The sequence below is a fragment of the Bubalus kerabau genome, chromosome 16, assembly GCF_029407905.1.
Source record: "Bubalus kerabau isolate K-KA32 ecotype Philippines breed swamp buffalo chromosome 16, PCC_UOA_SB_1v2, whole genome shotgun sequence".
In the NCBI taxonomy this organism is placed as follows: domain Eukaryota; kingdom Metazoa; phylum Chordata; class Mammalia; order Artiodactyla; family Bovidae; genus Bubalus; species Bubalus kerabau.
In genome coordinates, this window is record NC_073639.1 from 61,807,882 (window position 1) to 61,828,837 (window position 20,956).

Genomic DNA, 20,956 nt, shown 5'->3' on the forward strand with positions numbered 1-20,956 from the left:
TGTTGCTAAACCTCCTACCATGCAGGGTTCAGCTCCCACTTCAAACACTAATCAATAAATAGCATTGAGGTTTAGAAACTGTGCTGTATGGCAATGGCTATTATTGTTATTAATAAAAACACCTGTGAAGATTACCTAATTAAAGGTACAATCATAAAGAGGTAGACTCGCTGAAGACAGGGATTTTTTATCAGTCTTTATCACCGCTGTATCCCCAGAGCCTAGGGCAGTGCCTGGCACAAAGGACGTGCTCAGGAAATATTTGTTGAATGAATGAGTGAAATGGCAAGACTCCTCCTTGTCAAAGTACCAAATGCTCAAAGTATGAAAGGGCATGGTAGATCATCATTTCGATATATACATTTTTTAATACAAGAAACATTTGCTGAGCACCTACTGTGTGCCACACTCTGTGTTTGAGTACTGAGGATTTCATAGTGTAAAGGGGACAGAGGAGATGGGGCTCAGTTTTGTGGGCAAGATGGACAAGTGAACTGGCCCTTCTGGCAAAGGGCAGTAAGTGCTGACTGGGGGCAAGGGTGAACCCAGGGGTGGGGGGAGGTCAGGGAAACACCTGACTAGCGTGGGAGATGGACTCAGAAAAAGCTTCCAGGAGAAGGTGATGTCAGGAGAAATCGACTAGCTTTTCTAGAACACTCTCCCCATTTCTGGAGTCCCCTTAACAGCATCCTGCTGGAATCTTTTGACTGACGGGGAGCTCATTCCCTCACAAAGCAGAACATCCTATGATTTCTCACTGCTTTTTTTTTTTTTTTTAAGATTGTTTTGATGTGGGCCATTTTTAAAGTCTTCATTGAGTTTGTTATGAACATTGCTTCTCTGTTTTATGTTTTGTTTGTTTTGGCCATGAGGCATGTGCTATCTTAGCTCCCCGACCAGGGATCGAAGCCACAACCCCCACCCCTACATTGGAAGGTGAAATCTTGACCACTGGACTGCCAGCGAAGTCCCTCTCACTGCTTCTTTCTAGAATATTCTCTTTACTAGTGAGATAACCAGGGGCCAGGGTGCAGTCACCTAACTCAGAGCCCTTCCCCTCTGGAGGCCCCAGTCTTCACCCTGGCCACCTGCCCCACGTCTGGCTCAGAAGGACCCTGTGGCTCACAGCCCAGCCAGCTGCCTGCTTCCTTCTCAGCCTGACAGGTCAGGCCGGCTGAGTCACGGGCTCAGCTTCTCCCAACCCACGTGGGGTCTGAGCCTGGGCAAGGGGGATGGGCTGCTGGCCGGATTGCCCGTCAGTCACACCAAAAAGGAGCCCATGAACCTCACTGAGGATTAGACCTAAGAACATTCTGGAATGGCACGCTCCACCCTGGAGCTCCCCGAGGGGCAGACCCAGCAGACAGGCGTGTTATTTTACCAGTGAGACACCAGGGAACACAGTTTGTGTGTGTGTGTGTGTGTGTGTGTTGCCAGAGAATGGTCTTAAAATAATTATTATTGCAATGGATTGTCGTGGTTAATTATTAGAAATTGTCAGCTCCATGTGGACAGGGGTCCATCCTCACTGTTCACTGCTGGATGCCCAGAGCCTGTAAGAGTACTTGGCACATAGGAGGTGCTCAACAAGTAGCAACAGCTACTTCCTATTTTTGGAGGACATTCTACAAGGAATTACGCATATATGTGTCTTTTAAATTTATCATCAGTCTCCATCAGCAGGGCACATAGCGCCCAGCGTGGGAACCCAAGCACAGTAGGTGTTCAGTAGATGTGATTGAGTAAAGAGGCAGATGCTGGCATTTTCTCATTTATTCTTATACAGCCCCAGCACAGAGGCACCTCTTTGGCACCTCTTAGAGATGAAAAATTGAGCCCCAGAGAAGGGAAGTGACCTCTGAAGGTCACCCAAGTTGGTGAGGAAGAGCCAGGGCTTAAACCCATGTCTGTGTGGTTGCAGAGCCCGTGCGTGCTCTTAACTGCTAAGTCCTGCTGCCCCTGGCAATGAGGGGCTAGGGCAGGGGTGGGGGGCCTCTGAGAAGGGGTACTGGGGACAGAGTAGGGACCACTTTAGCACTCCCCAGTCTTGCCCTGTGTGTCCCAGTCGCAAAGCCCTTTCGACATGGCATCCCATTTCATGTTCACTGGAGCTTCAACAAAGCCCAGAGAGGTAGAGTAACTTGCTCAAGATCACACAGGAACTTCAGCACAGGTCTCCTGATACTATGTCCAATGTGCTTACCCCTAAAGTCCACCTGTGGCTCTACCTCAGAGCCCTAATACAGGCAGGGACTCATGCAGGTCAGAAAAGAAAGCTTATGTTTCAGCATACACACAGACTTTGTTTTTCCAGGCAGCCTGACCCAATACATCTGGTGGTAAATCCAAATTCCGCACTTTGCTCTATGACCTTGAGACTTGGCTTCCTGTCTCTGAGCCTCAATTTCCCTATCTAAAAAATGATTCCTCACTTTGCAGGTAGCAACTAAAATTCCTGACTTGGTGCCTTTCCTGCTGTGTGACCTTGGGGGGAAAGCTTAGCTTCTCTGAGCTTTTATTTTTTTTTATTTTTTCATCTGCTAAGTGGGGTTAAATAAATACCCACCTCTCAGGGCCCAAGAGAGTTAATGGGGGGTCCGTGTGGGGACCATGCAGGGGCCTGGCATGTAGTAAGTGTTCAATAAAAGATGGTTTGGGGGATCCTTTGTGATTGCAGTGGGTGGCCCTCCTCAGGACCCTGCGGGCCCAGCCTGGCCACTGCAGACCCAGCGCACACGCTCGCGGCTGCCCCCAGCCAGCTGGGGGGAAACCTGAGCCACCCTCCTCCTGGGCAGAGGCTGTCACTGCCACTGCTGCCTCTGAAATGAAAGAAAGGTCAGAGCCTAGGGAAGCCTGGGTGTGTGATGGAGGCAGCCGGCAGGCGAGGAGGGGAGGGGTGGCCAGCGGCTGCCTGACTGCCCCGGTCTCTCCAGGGGAGGCCTGAATCAGCCGGGCCTGGGTGCAGGCCCCCTTGCCCCGGCTTTGACCCCCTGGCCTCGGCAGAGCCGCCTCCCAGCCTGCCCCTGGGGAGGGGCCACCTGGTGTCAATTAAGCCCCAGCCACAAGGCTCACACCACACCAGGCGGCTGATTAGTGCCGCTGGCCTCTCCAGATGGGGAGCAAGGCCTGAGAGGGGCGCCTGCCACCACGCCAGGAGGAGGCCTCGCCGGAGCCGGTGAGTACCCAGGTTGGGGGGCCAACTCCCAGGCCGGCAGGCCTGGCTAGCCCGGCTGGGCCGTGGTAGGGCAGAGGGGCTCACTGCAGTCTCTGCTTTGCTGGGGCATCTCAGGCTTCTAGCATCCCTGACCCCCTTTGCTTTGGCTTGACCTGCAGGGACCAAATGCCAGCCTGGAGGCCTTCTCCCTGGATCGTGCAGCTGCAGGGGACCTGAGGGGTGAACAAAGAGCCAATCAGCCCAGAGGGAGGCTTTAGGGTCCCAACTCTTTCCTCGTCACCCTGAAAGAACTGGCTCTTTGTGCCAGCCTGTCTGGGCACCCAAGGCCACGCATGTTCCTCCAGCCCGCCAGCTCTTGTCGTGGGGTGGCCCCGTTTGGTTGCCTGGCATGAGACCCCTGCAGGAAGCTGACATGGGGGGCTGCTCCCTCCCCAAGCCAGAACTCAGGGGGAGTCCTCTGGTTTCAGAGTGCCGCATGGTTTGGTGCACAGCCGGGGGCAAGTAGGGCCCTGGCCTAGGACCCCTGAGGCTTCTGGGGCGTCGTCCAGCATGCAGGCTTCTGCAGGTCCGAGCTACCCCATGGTACCCAGTGGGGAGTCAGTCCCAGTAGTGGCAAAGGAGGAGACAGCTGCCAACCCATGACACAGACTAGGGGGTGGTCAGAGACAAGTCTAGCTCTGTACCTCCCAGCTACATGGTGACTTGTCCTGGGGCCCACACTTTGACCTGGGGCCCCAGTTCCTGGCTGAGAGGTGTGCTATTATCCATGAACCAGGTCCCTGGTGACAGATGGCATTGTCCCTTGGTGGTACCACTGGGTGGTCTGCAGCCTCCGCCAGCTTGGGGCGGAGGCAAGGTGTGTTTGGAACAGGATGGCGGACCCTGGGAGGTGGAGCTATGCCGGTGTGTGTCCACGTGCTTGCGCCACGTGCGGTGACTTTAGGAGCTGAGGAGGATCACCTGTGTGGATCACTGGAGCCCGTTCTGGATGGTGGCTCCAACACGTGGTTGGCTCCGACATGTGGGCTCGGGAGGAAGGACGGGCTGCTGGCAGAGAGCCCTGTGGGCAGCAGGGCACAGCTACACGTCCCCATCTGTGTGTATGTGTGTGGTTGTATTGATGCCAGTGCTGTGCAGACGGGGGCTCCTTGGCAGTGTCCCTGGGTCGTTGCGGTCTGCTCTTGCCAGCTCAGTCCATCGTGGAGGTTAGGTGGCAGTGTTTCCCAAGGGGAGCACCCACGAGCTCCCTGGCGAGCCAGCTAGATCCCAGTCATGCACCCCAGGCCCTGAACTTGCTCTGTGTCCCAGACACCATTCCCACTGGACTGGCTGAGGCCAAGCCAGGCTGGTGGCTGGAATCCGAAGGCTCGGTCCCTGGAATGTTGTCTGTGGGCCTGGGGTGAGCGGGGGCGACCACAGCTGAAGCTCAGCTGGTTTCTGGGAAGTACTGGATCTAGTTCATTCCTCCATAAATATTTGTCACAGGCCTCCTCCAGGCTACAACCTGGGCTCAGAACTGGCATTGTGAGAGTGAACCTAGAATTCATTCACTCACTCAAAAGTATTGATTGAGAGACCCCTAAACTTGGTGGTGACAAAAGTTGTGGTAGAGTTCAAATCCATTCCTTTTAATCCATAAAAGGAATTATTCCTTCATTCACCCCACAATATTGATGGAGCAAGCGCTGTGCACCGCTATGCTGGGCTCAACACTGCAGTTGCACCAGCGAGTCTGGGAAATGAGAAATCATCCTCTCTTCCAACTTTCCTTGCCGTCTGTACACAGCAAGCTTGGATCTGGAAGAAAGCCAGGTGCTTAAGAAGCAGAAGAACCTTGAGGGCCCTTCTCTGGTCCTTTCGCAGCAAGGCATAAGAGCCCCATTTAGCCATGCAGCTGCCACTAGACTGTCCCCAGTGTTTACCTGGAATTAGTAACTTTCATTAGAACCCAGTGGTCATGACAAGAACAGGGTGAGCTTTACACATACACGTGGTTTAACTTCCTTTTCCAAAGGAAAGTGTGATCATTTTGATGATTAACTACCAGGTATGCCTGAGGCACTTGCTCAGGTAACTAATAAATACTAGAAGGTGCCACTTATTATTTTCCACAAGTCAGGCATATACAGGATTCATCTTTTTGAAGTTGTGCCCAGGTCAGCTGGCAGCCCTATTACTTCCTCATTTTATAGCTACACAAAAATGAGGCTGTGAGGGGGCTTCATGACCTGCCCCAGGCCTTTCTGGCTCCAGAGCCCAAGCTTTTAACCTCTAGGCTAGAGTCCTTGGGGAGTTTCCGTCTAGATAGGGACATGAGCAGAACGTCTACAAACAAAATTCAAGTGGGGCAACAAAAGGGAGGATGTGCCCCACTTAAGCGGGCGGTGGGGCAGCTGGAAAATGCAAAGAGCTCCGAAGTCTTTGCAACCGCAGAGCACTTTTGTCCAAAAGTAGAACAGAGGGGAGCTAGCCTGGGTGTGAATCTCGGGTGGGGGTCTGGCCCAGTGCAGCCCAGGCTCCCTCTGATCCCCTGCCCTTGGGGAGGAGGGTGAGGTCCCTCAGTGAACCCCTGGGGGGTGTGGGCAGCTGGCAAAGCACTTTGGTGTGAAGTCAAAGCCAGCCAGGGTGGACATGGCAGGTGAAGTTACCTGGCAGGTGAGGATACCCAGCAGGTGAAGGCGAGGTGGCCTGAAAGGTTTGGAGAAAGGCAGGCATGGGGGCCGGGGAAAGATGAGTCAGTCATTCATTCACTGATTCACTCACTCAGCAAACACTCACTAAGCTCCTACTCCAGGCAGGATACTGGTCAAGGCACAAGGATTAGAGGGGTGACGATGGTAAACCACACCCCTTCCCTCTGCCAAGAACTGATCCTCAACACAGCCTTTGCACTGAGGGCAGAAGGAATGGCTCCTTCCTTCAGTAAGGGATACTGCCACCTGCCCTTGATCTCGGCACTGGGGTTATAATGATTAACAGGTGGAGGGAGTGCTTTCTAGAAAGGGAGAGTAAGGGAAGCAGGAGAGGGCAGCCGAAGGGGCTTAACAAGCCTGGAGACACTCAGCTGACCCCATGGGGGGCTTCCGAGTGTGAGTGGCACCGCGGAGTTGATCCCACCTTGAGGCAAGGGAGCAAGCCTTTAGGATCCCCGTGTTGGCCAGTCACTGGTGGTGTTAGGGTGAGGGGTGTCATCTTTCCCCAGCAAACCAGCTTGGCTACATAAGGCTGTTCTCCGGGAATAAAGATCAGCAGCTGGGGAGTGCGTACATTGCTGGACAAAGGACACTCGGGCAAGGCACCAAACTGGCCTCCTGTGCTGCCCCTGAGAACTTCCTAGTAGGGTGGAGGAGGCAGGCAGTGGACGGGTGAGGGAGGGTGCCCTGGCCCAATGGAGAAGCACAGAGGGCTGGGGGAGGCCAGAACGGGGCCCCAGACCCAGTGTGTGAAGTCAGGGAAACGTGGCCTCGAGCAGCCTGGGGCCTGGATTCAAATCCTAGCACTGCCACCTGCCAGGTGACGGCCCCAGGCCAGGTCCTTCCCTCCCAGAGCCTCTGCTTGGTCGGCTCTCCGCTGTGGATGCTACCTGGGGCTCCCTCCTGGAACAGTGGGTAGGACTTGCGAGTGATCCGAGTGGCCCCATTCCTGGCACACACGGTAAGTGCTGGGACGCTGCAGATGGCGGAACTGGTGGATGGATGTGCGGTCAGGTTATAGGGTGCCGTGAGCCTACAGAATCCAGTTCTTTCCCGCAAGTCCCAGAGAGACCTGGGAGCCCCGGGAGGTGAGCCATAAATGGCTGCCAGGGTCAGGTCCCGAGTGTCATCGATACTTTGGGTCCTTCAGGCGGAGGCAAAGAGGGGATGCGTGTGGACGGAGCAGAGTTGCCTCCAGGAGGGAACAGCGCCCTGGGACTGACCGAGAGGGGGCAGGCCCCCATGGTCTCCCCACGCCTTGCTCCCAAAACACAGAGCCCGGGTCTGAGCAGACCATATCTTCCTCTAGGCACCACACCCTTGTCCAACCATCCATCCATCCATCCATTCATTTATTCAACAGCTGTTTCCAGAACTCCGGCTATGTGTGCCAGGCTCTGAGGATGTGTTTGTAAGACAGAAAGGATCCCTAATCTCATGGAACTCAGTTTGTGATGGGGAGGGGGGTCATTAAACACCAAGGATGGAACAGAAAGACAGACATGGCCAAGGGGTTGAGAAGATGGAAGCTTTGAGTGGTTTCTGGGCATGGTAGGAGTGGGGGGGGCAGAGGCCTGCGTTCAGGGCTGTGAGGTGTGAGCTCAGCAGGGGCAGAGGACAGAGGATCTACTCTGCTTTTGACCTTGGGTGGCCTCGGCCTGCAGCGACGTGAAGCCAGGTTTCAGTTCCCAGCCAGAGAGTGGCAGTGAGCGCTAAGTCCTGGTCACTAGACCAGTCGCCCATGACAAGGCCCTTGCTCTTCGGCTTTGCAGAAAAGAATTCCCACAAAGATGGAAAGTAGTGGAGCAAGTAAGATGTTTATTAGGAGGAAGAGTACCGTATGTGTAAATAGACACGTGGGTGGACTCAGAGGCGCACCCGCCGTGGTAGCTTGAATCACTTCTTTGGGGCATCTCTTCCTGGTTTCCTTTGGCCACTTGCCTTGCTTTGCCTGATTCCAAGGTCATATTTGGTTTAAGTCAGAATCCTCCCACGTGTGCACACACACCTCTCAGCCAAGATGGATTCTGGTGAAGAGGCAAGGGTAGGTTGACATCACTTACTGTGAGGTGACACTCCCACCCTTTTGACCTCCAAGGAGCCTTTCTGGGCAAGCATAGTCGGGAAGGTCACCTTGACCTTGACAATGTGGAATACGTGGTCTCTTATCTGAGCAGAACTCAGCTCCTCCTCCTCTCCATCTTGGAATGTCTGTCCACAAGGGATGAACTCCAGCTGCCCAGCCTGGGGCCCATCCATCTCCTGCCTCACTTTTCATCCAGAGCTCAGCTGGGAAAGGGAGGTGGCGTGCAGGCCAGGAGGGACTATCTAACTGAGGATCACCTGAGTGCATGAGAATGTGCGTGCAGGACTGTGGAGGGTGTGGGTGTGTGCAAGAATGTGTTTAAGGGCATGTGTGTGATAAAGAGTGTGGAGGGTATGTGTATGAGCGTGTGTGAGTACGTGTGGTGAGGAAGCCCCTGTGAGGGTGTGTGTGTGGGCAGTTGTGGTGGGGGGATGCACATGTGTATTGAATGGTGTGTGGGGACCGTGTGGGGGTGTGTAATGAATGAGCTTGCCTGTGTGTGGTACATACACAGGCACACGTGCGGGTGTGTGAGAACCAGCAAGTGAAAGGGTGTGTGCGGGGGGGCGGGGGTGTATCTGTGTGCATGGGTCTATACTTGCAAGTGTGTGTCTATGTATTTTCATCAAATTCTGGATTCTAAGAGCCAGAGAGAGTCTTGAATACCCTTCAGTCCAACCCCCGCCTGCCCACCCCAATAACAAGCCACTCATGCATGCACAGCACCCTACAGCTTGCACTTTTCCTATTCATTCATTGTTCCCTGCCCCACCCCCAGCAGCCCTGGGAACATGGCTTCAACCCATTCGACAGATGTGGCAACTGAGGCCCCCAGGCCAAGAGGGAAGTGGGGGCAGTACCTTCAGGTCCCAGGACTCTGTTTCTGGCCAGATTCCAGCTCTGACTGCTCCTCCCTGTATCTCTTCCAGCTCAAGCACTTACCCACGTAACAAGATGCCTATTCAAAGCCCACACACATCCATTACACTATTTCTTTTCTCCTTTGATTCTGTTACTTTCTTTTTTTATCCTAGTTCTCCTCTGGTTCCACTTCCCTTCCACTTCATTAGGGATGAATGAGTCTGCAACTTTGACACATTCCTCACCCACACCCACTCCTGCCAAATGTCTTTTTTAAAAAATCACTTTAGAATTAATAGGAAAAATTCTTATAAAAATGTTTAAATCAAAGTGGAGCTCATTATTCAAGAAAATTTAGGGGGAAAAAAATGGGTTTGCAAATGCTCACCAGGATTCCCCTGGAATAATGCATTATACAGAGACATTCGCTGCTTACAAAGAAAAACAAACTATCTCAAATAAAGACCAAATATTTTGAAAGACTCAGACCCCAAAGCAGAGAAAACAAATTCAGTCTTAAGGAAGCCAATTGTGCAATTGGCCAGCAATCCCTATGGATTCAAGAAACAAGCTGCCTTCTGCCCACTGGATCTGCATATTAGCTAACTCCCCCAAAGGATCTTCCTACTTAGCCTCGGGGCCCCCAGGGTACCCTCTGGAAGATAGAAGTGGTGACTCTCTTACATTCAGAGGAATGGAGGGACAATGCTGAGCTCCAGGACCCCAGTGGTGTGGTCTGAGCTTAGCAAGGCCCAGTAGGCATCCCTGCTCTGGGCGGTCAATGCTCTGTCCCCACGAGGTTCCTCTTCCAGCGGGGCTGTGACCTGATCCTCTGGCCTCCCAACTGGGACCTCAGCAGCCAGCAAGACAGCCCCAGGGAGCCTGTGTGAGCTGGACGCAGCCAAGGGTGGGAGCCGGGAGGGAAATCTCTCAGGACGGTGCCAAGTTAGCACTGGGGAGGGGACAGACGGTCGAGGCAATGAAGGTCTTCTCCTTCTCTGTCTCTTCCTCCCTCACTGGCTCTGTGAGCATCTCTCTGGCTCTGCCTCGTCACTGCCACTCTAGTGATAGTAATGGTAGCCTTTCACGTCGCTGTCACTGCCTTCTTCCGTGTCCCTTCCCTGGCCTTCTTCCCACCTGCTCTGTGAAGTGGGAGAGACTGGGACGATCCTTTGTCCTCCTTCATATACTGAGAGCCAAAGGCTCAGAGAGGTTAGGTAGCTTGCCCAAGGTTACACGGAGCTGGGCCATCCCCTCAAGACTGTGTTTTCCAGTCCAGAATGTTCTTCCCCATGTCATCATGGAGCCTCCCATGTCTCTTTCCCAGGTGTTTCTCCACTCTGGCTGGAACCTTTACCTCATTTTCTCCTGTATTCTCTTGATCAGGTTGTGAGATGCAAAGACCGCTATGTCAGGAGAGGATATTTTTATACCATTGGGTGTCACGTCCATCAGTCCCGTGAGCCAGCAACGATGCTGGTATTAGTCGTGGTTGCTACCCATTGGGTACTGATTGGTGTTTTAGGTGCTGGTTTGAGCCATTGGCACCCCCTATCCTTACCTGCCACGGATGGAAACTGGCAGAGACTAGCTGAAAATGATTAAATTGAACTATTTGGATGCAGTGAAGAGCCTGTCCATGGGGATTGGCAGGATTGGAATTTAATTCTAAGTGAGCAGCAATTTTTGAGCAGTAGGTGTAGCCTGCAAGATGATAGCATATTAAAAAAAAAAAATGAAATAATGCCATTTGCAGCAACATGGATGGACCTAGAGACTATCATACTAAGAGAAGTAAGTCAGACAGAGAAAGACAAATATCCTTTATCACTTGTATGTGGAATCCAAAGAAATGATACAAATAAACCTATTTACCAAACAGACTCACAGATATAGGGCACAAATTTTTGGTTACCAACAGGGAGAGGGGTTGGGGAGGGATAAACTAGGGTTTGGGATTAACAGATACACACCACTGTCTGTAAAATAGTTGACCATGTTTGGCAGAAACCAACACAATGCTGTAAAGCAATTATCCTTCAATTAAAAATAAATTTTAAAAAACCAACACAGCACTGTAAAGCAACTATACGCCAATAAAATATTAATTAAAAAAAATAGTTAACCAACAAGGATCTACTATATAGCACAGAGACCAATATCTTGTACTAACCTATAATGGGAAAGACACACACTTACATATCTGACTCACTTTGCTGTACACCAGAAACTAATGCATCGTTGTAAATCAACTATACTTCAATAGAGAATAAAGAAATGGAAAGGGAAAACTTTTTTAAAAAATTCAAAATATGGCATATAGGTCCATGTCTTTCAAACATGGCACACTTTTCAAGGGCACATTCTCACAGACACTCTCCCTCAATGTTGTCATAAAATATTTTGATTATGATGCTGCTTAATTGTGCACCCGCAGAACAGCAGGTACGAGTTCTTCATGCTTATATTCCTACAAAACCAAAGCAAATCCACAAATTGAACACCATCCCAATTACAGAGCAAATCAGACTTGAGCTCGAAACGTGTAGTGATGGCTTGAGTGAAGTTCTGTTTGCAACATAATACATGATGCATGGACCAGAAGGCCCTGTGGGGTCCCCCAGGTTCTGCCCGCCAGGCCCTGTGAGGACTTGATTTTCCCTCCCTCTCTCCTCCTCACACTGCTCAGAGCCCTCTGTCTGTATAACATGGTGTTCCAGCCTTTGGCCTTCTCCAGGCATGGGGAGGATCATTTCTGTGCCGTGCCGGTGGTTTCTTCTCATTCCTGTGCAGTAATTAAAGCAGGACAGCTCAGCCCAGCTGCCATCATCACAGAACAGTCACTGGAATCATGTGGCAGCTCCTAGTGATGAGAAAGTCATCAGCAGATCCAGGAAAGGCTGATGGTCGTGTCCTACACATAAATGATAACACTTCTAAATGATCAGAGTGTCTTATGAACCCCCGTGGGGACCCCAATACTTTGGCCACCTGATGCAAAGAGCTGACTCATTGGAAAAGACCCTGATTCTGGGAAAGATTGAGGGCAGGAGGAGAAGGGGACAACAGAGGATGAGATGGTTGGATGGCATCATTGACTCAATGGACCTGAGTTTGAGCAAACTCCAGGAGACAGTTAGGGAAGCCTGGCATGCTGCAGTTCATGGGGTTGCAGAGCTGGACGTGACTGAGTGAACGACAACAAGGGAACCCCAATTTCAGAAATGTTAGTTCAGGTACATCTAGTAGTATGAAGAAATGTGCATTCTAGTTAGGGGGCCCAGTTAGGAGGTTATGGTTAAGATTTGATGCTGGGAGGGGGCTCCAAAGCTAACATGGGACAGAAGGTCTGAGTGGTGGGCTGAAGGCAGATTAGGCAGAGTTTGGGCTTAACAGTAATGCCCAGAGAACTGGCATGGGGTTCCTGGAGCCTCCCAGAGCCATGAGGTGCCAGGAGAGAGGAATTAGCAGGAAGCCGGGCAAGGAAAGAGGCTCAGCTTTTCCCAGGCACACTGGGATCCTGTGCTCGGCTTCCCTTGACTTGTCCCATCCTCAGCTTCTTGGTCAGTTAACTGAGACCTTCTACCATACTCAGCAGTACAGACAAGCAAGTCAGGGGATAAGGTGATCGTGGTGTGAATTCTAGCTCTATGACTTCCCAGCTATGGGACCTCAGACAAGCCCCTGAACATGTCTGCAGCTGTGTTTCCTTGGCTCTGAAAGGGAAATTGAATTACAAACCTTCTTACGGTTATTGTCAAGGTCAAACAGAAAGGTCTGAAACCTTGTGAGCTCAGAAATTGCAGCTTCTGCTGCTGCTGTTCCTGTGATCGTACCTCTATGGGATCAGCACATCCCTTCCATCAGCACCCTCTACCCTCCTCTCCATCAGCCTGAGTCCCAGCTCCCCTCAACAGGTGCATCCTCCTCCCCCCAGTTTATCAAACTCCATCACCCCTCGTTGCTCTCCTGTCTCTAAAGAAGCTTTTCAACCCATCTCATGCCACACACCCTTTGGCCCTCTCGCAAAACCCACAGACCCCTTGGCAGAAGAGTGTTTTTCAATGCATAAAAAATGACACACAGGATTGTGAAGGAACCAATTTTGTTGAGTTGTAGTTACTAAAAATGTATTTTTATAAAAAACAGGTAGAGAATACGTGTGTTTCTTTATGCATTAACTAAATGAGTAGCTGTGAGCCTAACACACTGTGAATTTGAAGAAGTGATGAGCAAAAATATTTTGGGATATTTGTTAACAGCTATAAGGTAATATGAAAATACCTACTATTTTCTATCAATGATAAAGTCACAAGTCTGATAATACCGATGTGGCTTTCCCCCTGTATTTATAAGGAAAGCAAATGCTAAATTTCAGCTCGAGGTTAATAACATAAAGATGTAATTATTTTTTCCCATCCAAGTTCACAGCCCCTCTTAATTGTATCCAGAGACCCTTTGCTCCAAAGCCAGTGGTGTTAACTGCCTGCACCATGCACGTAGTTTTTGCCACTGATTCTTTTAAGCCAAGATTTCTATTTGAATATTTAAAATCTCTTATCTAAGAACATTCACATGGTAAAAAATAAACAGGAGACAAAGCCTTACACTGGGAAGTAGCTCCTTGTCCCACCCCTTCCTACCCTTAGTCAGCTTCCCAAGGGTTCCCGTTCTTACGTCTTCTAGCAGTTTCTTCTGTGGTTATCTCCAAATCTCTCAATGCCACGCATATACTTGATGCTTATTGATTTCTGAACCTTAGACCTTATCTATCAGCATGTCCTGCCCTGTCCTTCCAATGTAAGTCTATCACTGTTTTCAGTCCCACATTGGTTACCTTGGCAACTTCAAGAAATGCCTTCCACTTTCACTTCTTATTTCATCAGCCACAAGCAGGGTATTTTGACTCCATGACCATTTCAAATGAGACGTTGATGTTCTATCTTGTTTTCTTTTTCTTCTCCTCTTTTTCTTGCCTGATCCATGTGGATCACTGATTCATTCTACACACAGGTCCTATCTACCTAATATGGTTATAAGCTTCTGGAAGACAGGGTCCTGATGTGGTTTCTCATGGATCCAGCAGTGCTTGGCACACAGTAGGTGGCAGTGAGTCTGTATCCTGTGCTCTGTGCCTTGGCTCTAGTAGGTACCCCTAACCTGGCAACAGGCCCCCAAACACCACCATGGCCAGGGAGGAAATGGAACGTCACTACTGACTGAGCAAAAGACATCATTGCCCGTAATTAAGCTCTATAGAAATTCTCTCTTGGACTTGGGGTCTGAATTTCCCATTAGAGCTTCAAGGAAGCTTCTTCAGGGACAATATTAATGACTGAGAGATAATGAACCATTACCTCCCCTCCTGCCAGGATCACTGGATTTTCAGCCAGGCATAAAATCATTCTGGGAAAGGAGATGGAAAATTTCAGAAGAAAGAAGCCTTTCTTGTATCATTCTGAGTTTGATGACTTGCTTCCCAAGTGCCATTCCTGTTCAAAAAGGGAATCCATTTCCTGTGAGAGGGAAGTTTCTAAAGCCACTCCCTTCACTCAAGCCTCTTTACAACCCTCCATGGCTTCTCAGTTTCTTGGGACAAAGTCCAAGCTCAACTCAAGGCCCTGGACTCTTGCCAACTCTCTCATTCCTCCCAGCTTCACTTCCCATAGTCCATCCGGACAGGACAGAACTTACTGTTCCCCCAGCTCAGCACATTTCCTCTTGCCCTCGCCTCTGCACCTGCTGCTCCTGCTGCCTGGACAGCCCATCTCCCCACAGAGCATCCCCTGCTGGTCCTTCCTGCCTCAGCGTAGACATTGGCTCTGGCAGGAACTCTTGCTGGACTCTCCTAGGTCTTGTGTCCTTCCTTAGATTCTCATACACACTCCACCATATCCCACCCATATCATGCCAAATTGAAAACATCTGTTCACTTGTTTGTCTGTCTCTCTTGAATGTAAATTGCTTGAAATTGGGATCCATAGGTTATTCAGTGATAGGTCACAACAATGTCTAGCACAATGCCTGGAAGCTGGAAACTGTTCAATACATTAATGATGGGTGTATAGGTTGATAGATGTACTAATAGGTGTATGCATGAATGGATGGATAGATGGATGAATGGGTAAATAAATGGACAGACAGATGAATGCTTAGATGGGTATTTGAATGGATGGATGGATAGATCGATAGATGAATGTTTGAATGGATATTTGGATGCATGGATGGATGGATGGATAACTGGAAAGATGGTATGGATACACGGGTGGGTGAAAATGTTTGCAGTTAGAAGAATGGAAGGTAGAGGGCTTTTTAATCCCTGCGGCAGGCTACAGTCCATGAGGTCGCAAGAGAGTCAGACACAACCTAGCGACTAAATAACAACAAAAAGGAGTGTATAATAAGAAGTATCAACAAGCTTCATATTTCCTTCATCCTAAAATTCCATTGTTGATGGAGATATCAAAACATGTGCCATAAGATGGTTTAATTGGTCCGATTGCACATAGCCTTAAGGTTAAGTTCATGTCCCAACTTTCCCCAGCTCTCCCCAGTAACCTAGCAGGGATATTTCAGTCAAAAATTGCTCTGAACCTTCCTGAAAACTGTACTTTTATGCAGTGCGTCTAGGGCTCTGAATGTTCGATGCTAACCATCAGTGGTGTAAGCAGGACTTTCTTTGAGTTTATTGTTCAGCAGCAAACATTTCCTGATGCTGTATTACGCTCCAGCAGCTATGGTAGGGGCTAGGGACATGGAAATAAACAATCATTGCCTCCCTGGAGCTTAAAATGTGGGGAAAGTAGCGGATGTGAACGTGCACGCCGTGGATAACAACGCAGGAACAATAGCAGTCACTGCTGCTAACATTTATTGAGTTCATGCTCAGAGGAAAATAGATGGAGATGGAGAGAGAAGAGAGGGTGGTCTTGATGGGAGAAAGTACAAGAAGAATAGAATACCCTGTCATGTGAGGCAGGTACTATTTAGCTTCATTGTATAAACATAGAAAGTGAGGCTCAGAGGGATGAGGTGAGTCACTCAATCACAGAGCTGATCAGTGGCAGAATCAGCATTCTCCCTGCCTCCAGGCGCCGACTGATTGGAAAAGACTCTGATGCTGGGAAAGAGTGAGGGCAGGAGGAGAAGGGGATGACAGATGATGAGATGGTTGGATGGCATCACCGACTCAATGGAGATGAGTTTGAGCAAACTCTGGGACGTGGCGAAGGCCAGGGAAGTCTGCAGTCCATGGGGTCGCAAAGAGTCAGATGTAACTGAGTGACTGACAAGCAACAGCCAGGACCCAGGCTTTTAACAACTGCCTGCCTGGGGTCTGTAGCCCACAGCAGAGCACGAGAGAAGGCCCACCACGGGGCAAGCCAGGCACTGGGGGAGCGCTTGGAGAGGGAAGTGCACTCGTCCTTCCTGGAGCGGACGTGGAGTCTCTGTGGACCTGAGCGTCATCATCCTGTGGGCTCTGGTGCCTCCATGCCTGGTGAGGGCTATGGGGTCAAGCTTCTGAGGCTCTGACCAAGGGCACTTCCTGGCCGTGGTACCTCGTTGGGTTTCCCCAAGGCACCACAGTACTAAGGACAGGACTCACCTTGGGATCAGAGTGTCCTAAGCTGAAATCCCAGGCCAGTGCCAGCTAGTCATGGGACAAGCAAGTGGCCAGGTCCAGTGTCTGGCTATCAGATTGAGCTCCCCAAGCCTCTGTTTCCTCATCTGGAAAATGGGAATTATGGTACATACTTGGCCCAATTGTTAGTATAGGGATAATGTATTTCAACTTGGCACCCAGGCTCAGTAAGCAATGGGTCCCTTTGGCCAGCCCTTGGGCACAAACAACCTACTCAGAGCATGCTCAGAGAGGATCCCTTTGTAGACAGAGAACTGCTTGGAAAATCTGACACCATCCAGAGCCTCCCTCTGAAGAGAACTTCACATACACTCTGTACTGTATGTGTCGTCTCAGGAGGTTCGTACACCTCCCTGGGCCCAGGGCCAGACCTCCTGGTCTTAGGGCCGAGGAATAAGCCATGCAGGTGCTCACATCAGCATTTTAGTGATCTCAGATTTTGGAAACCCAAGGAACCATAGATGACTCTGTTTGAAAATCTCTCTATGGACAAAAAAAAAAAAAAAAATGCTCTAAAGCACCCATGGAAAAAATAAATAAAGCACCCATGAATTGATTTTTAAGAAAAAAGAAAAAACCACCACCACCACCATTGTTTGGACGTTTCCCAAGTTCTGAGCATGGCATGAAGCCTCTTACATGCATTCACATTGTTTTGTCCAGACAAAGCAACCCCACGTATAATAAGCCCCAGTTTGCAGGTGAAGACACTGAGGCTTAGAGAGGTGAGATTACTTGCCTAGGATCATTCAGTAAGCCGCACAGCTAGGATTTGAACCTGAGTCCCTTTAACCCATGCTTCTGACGTGAGAGGATGTTAATACACACAGCCCACAGATAAATGCAGTAAGATGGGGTCTTTGTTGGGCCAGAGCTCACGAGGGTGGATCAGCAGCAGAGCAGATACATCGGGACTCCCTGGTGAGATCCTGGAGGTGACTGCGATGTGCTCTGCTCCCTGCCTTGGGGCACACTGGGCATGTGGCTGCGTGCTGAGCCCCTCTCCCAAAGTCCCCCGAGATTTCCAGGGCAGGATGCCCCCAGGTGGCGGGATGTGGGCTACTCGCCTCAGTGGCACAGAACAGCGGGACAGCCCCATTCATGGCAGCACATGGGCGTTCTTTCCTTTTGTCAGATGCTCATTCTCATTCCTAGAACTCTGAGACCGTCTAATAATAGGAGCCACAGTGGGAGTCATAGGAAATTGGTCGCCTAGAGGCTGTGTCTCCTGGCTGGGACACAGTAGTGGGTTCTGCTCCACCATGACTCTGATAGGCAGGGAAGTACCAGGCTGCTGCTGGCTCAGTGGCGATGTCTCCCCGTGCATAGGGCCACAGGAGCCACTCATGTAGGTGACTTCAGTCCCCGGGCCCCTCTTGGGGGCTTGGCCACTATCCACAGGGTGTTCATCCAACCGACCAGCCCATGCCAACTAGAGCCCTCGACAGCCTTTGTCTCCCTCTGTATCTCCACCCACAGAATGTGGGAGATGTCACCGAAGCAGAAAGGAGGGAAGAGGCAGCCTGGAAAGGTTCCAAGTCCACCCCTTACTCAGGCCCAGAAGTGCTGGGGGACACTGGGTGTATGTGATTGACATTGCTGGGCGCCCGCTTCTGAAATGTGAGGGGACCGTGGCAATCCACTCTGCAGCTGGACTGCAGGGTATTCACCACTTTGGATATGAGATGTGTTCATTTGCGAGGGCTGCCGTAACAAATTCCCACACGCTGGGTGGCTTTGGTGATAGAAGTGTATCATCTCACAGTCCTGGAGACTGCAAGTCCAAGACCAAGTTTGGGGGACATCTTCTGAGGGGTGTAGATGAGAACATGCCATGTGCTTCGCTTAGCTCGGGCTGCCTCAGGGTTCCCCAACCTGTCAGTGACATGGCCCGGTCTGCATACCATCTTCCCTCTGTGCCTTCACGTGGAGTTCTTCTTATAGAACAGTAGTCATACTGAATTCCCGCTCCCCTCCAGTAGGGCCTCATCTAACTATTTAATACGTCTGTGATGACTTGTTTACAAATAAAGTCACATTCTGTGGTGCTGGGGGTTAGGATATCAGTATATGAATTGGAAGTGGCAGGGTTAGGGGAGCCTAATTGAACCTTAATGAGAGGGGACTTCATAGCAACTCAGGACCATGTTAGGATGGCTTGGAATCTGTGATCCCTTTGATAATTGAGTGGCCCAGCAGTAAAGAATCCACCTGCCAATGCAGGAGACTCGGATTCCATCCCTGGGTTGGGAAGATCCCCTGGAGAAGGAAATGGCAGCCCACTCCAGTAATCTTGCCTGGAGAATCCCATGGACACAGGAGCCTGGTGGGCTACTGTCCATAGGGTCACAAACAGTCAGATACAATGGAAACAACTGGCCACACAAGCTCACAATAACAAATGTCTGTACACTGGGCTCCCAGCCTCTCGTGACAATTTGTGGGTGACTTTGACCGAGGTTGACCCCAAAGGGATGTCATGAAGTTTGAGCAGGACTTTGCAGTGTGGTTTTCCTGCATGAGGAAGAAGACAAGAGATGGAACCACTCCCAACTAGAGTCAGGTCAGGTGGTGTTCCCAGGTGGCAGGTGGCATCCCCATGGCCAGTCTTAAAGGGACACCTTGGAAAGCTACAAGGGCAGAACCCCCTGGAGCTTTGAGAGAGCCGTGCCTGGGCTGGAGTCTTCCATGGGGCCCATCCTCTCTCTGAACCCATGGTCACTGTCAGCTCTATCCCAGTGCCTGGCATGGTGGTGGTGGTGGGGGTGGGGAATGGATAATTAACATGGGACAGGAAAGACTAAAGAGAAGTACAGACAGACAGACAAGGGACACTTCCCCAGGGGCTCTACCTGCTAAAAGTAGCCAGTAGCACCACGACCCCAAATTCAGTGCCAAGGAATGAAGAGGCTTTTGGCTCAGATCTGAAGGGGGCTCTGGGCAGTGGTCCATTAACTGGCCAGTCTCCTCCCATCCCGACTGCTGACCCCAGAAGTGTGCACACCTTGGGGGTGCCCCCCAGGTGGGAGGGCATGCATCCCACTCCCCAGCCCAAGCCCTGATCTCAGCAGGACCCACAGGGGTTGGGCTAGGTCTCCCTCACCTACTCCTGGACCAGGAGCAGTTCTACATGAGAAATCAAATCATTCCAAGGTCCCAGCCACAGTGCTAAGGGAGCCTGCTGTCCAGCGGTGGTACTAGATTCTTTAGGAAACAGCAAGTCTCTCGGTGCTGTTTTCCCAAAAGTATTTGCTCACTTTGTGTCTCTGTGTCACATTTTGGTAATTCTTGCAATATTTCATTCTGTTCCGATTATCTGTTTGTTACGATGGTCTGTGATCAGTGATTTTTGTCACTGTGGCTCACTGAAGGCCCCTGGCCTTGGAGGAATTTGCTGTGTGGCCTTGAGCAACGTGCTTAAGCTCTCTGAACCTTGGTTTCCCCAGTCATAAAGTACACATAATTCCCCACCGCCCAGGAATAACAACAGCTTCTAATCATTTGGCTATGTGAGAATTCAATGAGAAAATGCTTATAATGAATGGTGCCCAACAGAGTAAAGACCCAACGCAGAGTAGCTGCAATTATTTCATTTATCAATTGTTAATTCTCTAATGACCCAGCACCTTGCTGTTCTTCAGTCGCTCAGTCACGTCCGACTCTGTGACTCCATGGACTACAGCACACCAGCCTTCCCTGTCTTCACTATTTCCTGGAATTTGCTCAAACTCATGGCCATTAAGGCAGTGATGCCATCCAACCATCTCATCCTCTGTCACCCCCTTCTCCTCCTGCCTTCATTCTTTCCCAGCATGAGTTCAGTTCAGTAGCTCAGTCGTGTCTGACTCTTTGTGACCCCATGAATCACAACATGCCAGACCTCCCTGTCCATCACCAACTCCCAGAGTCCACCGAAATCCATGTCCATCGAGTCGGTGATGCCATCCAACCATCTCATCCTCTGTTGTCCCCTTCTCCTCCTGCCCTCAATCTTTCCCAGCATCAAGGTCTTTTCCAATGAGTCAGCTCTTTGCATCAGGTGGCTGAAGTTTTGGAGTTTCAGCTTCAGCATCAGTCCTTCCAATGAACACCCAGGACTGATCTCCTTTAGGATGAACTGGTTGGATCTCCTTGCAGTCCAAGGGACTCTCAAGAGCCTTCTCCAATACCACAGTTCAAAAGCATCAATTCTTCTGTGCTCAGCTTTATTTATAGTCCAACTCTCACATCCATACATGACTACTGGAAAAACCATAGCCTTGACTAGATGGACCTTTGTTGAAAAAGTAATGTCTTTGCTTTTTAATATGTTGTGTAGGTTGGTCATAACTTTCCTTCCAAGGAGTAAGCATCTTTTAATTTCATGGCTACAATCACCATCTGCAGTGATTTTGGAGCCCCCAAAAATAAAGTCTGACACTGTTTCCACTGTTTCCCCATCTATTTGCCATGAAGTGATGGGACGAAGATGCCATGATCTTCGTTTTCTGAATGTTGAG

At 50.3% G+C, this 20,956-nt stretch overlaps 1 protein-coding gene across 1 annotated transcript in view; it reads left to right on the forward strand.

Moving 5' to 3' along the window:
- The first annotated feature begins 2,085 nt into the window (after positions 1-2,085).
- Positions 2,086-20,956, forward strand: part of NOS1 (nitric oxide synthase 1) — a 198,308-nt gene continuing 179,437 nt past the window's right edge. The window contains exon 1 of the mRNA XM_055549992.1: positions 2,086-3,175. The gene's annotated coding sequence lies outside the window, so the exon portion shown is untranslated. The remainder of the gene's footprint in view (positions 3,176-20,956) is intronic.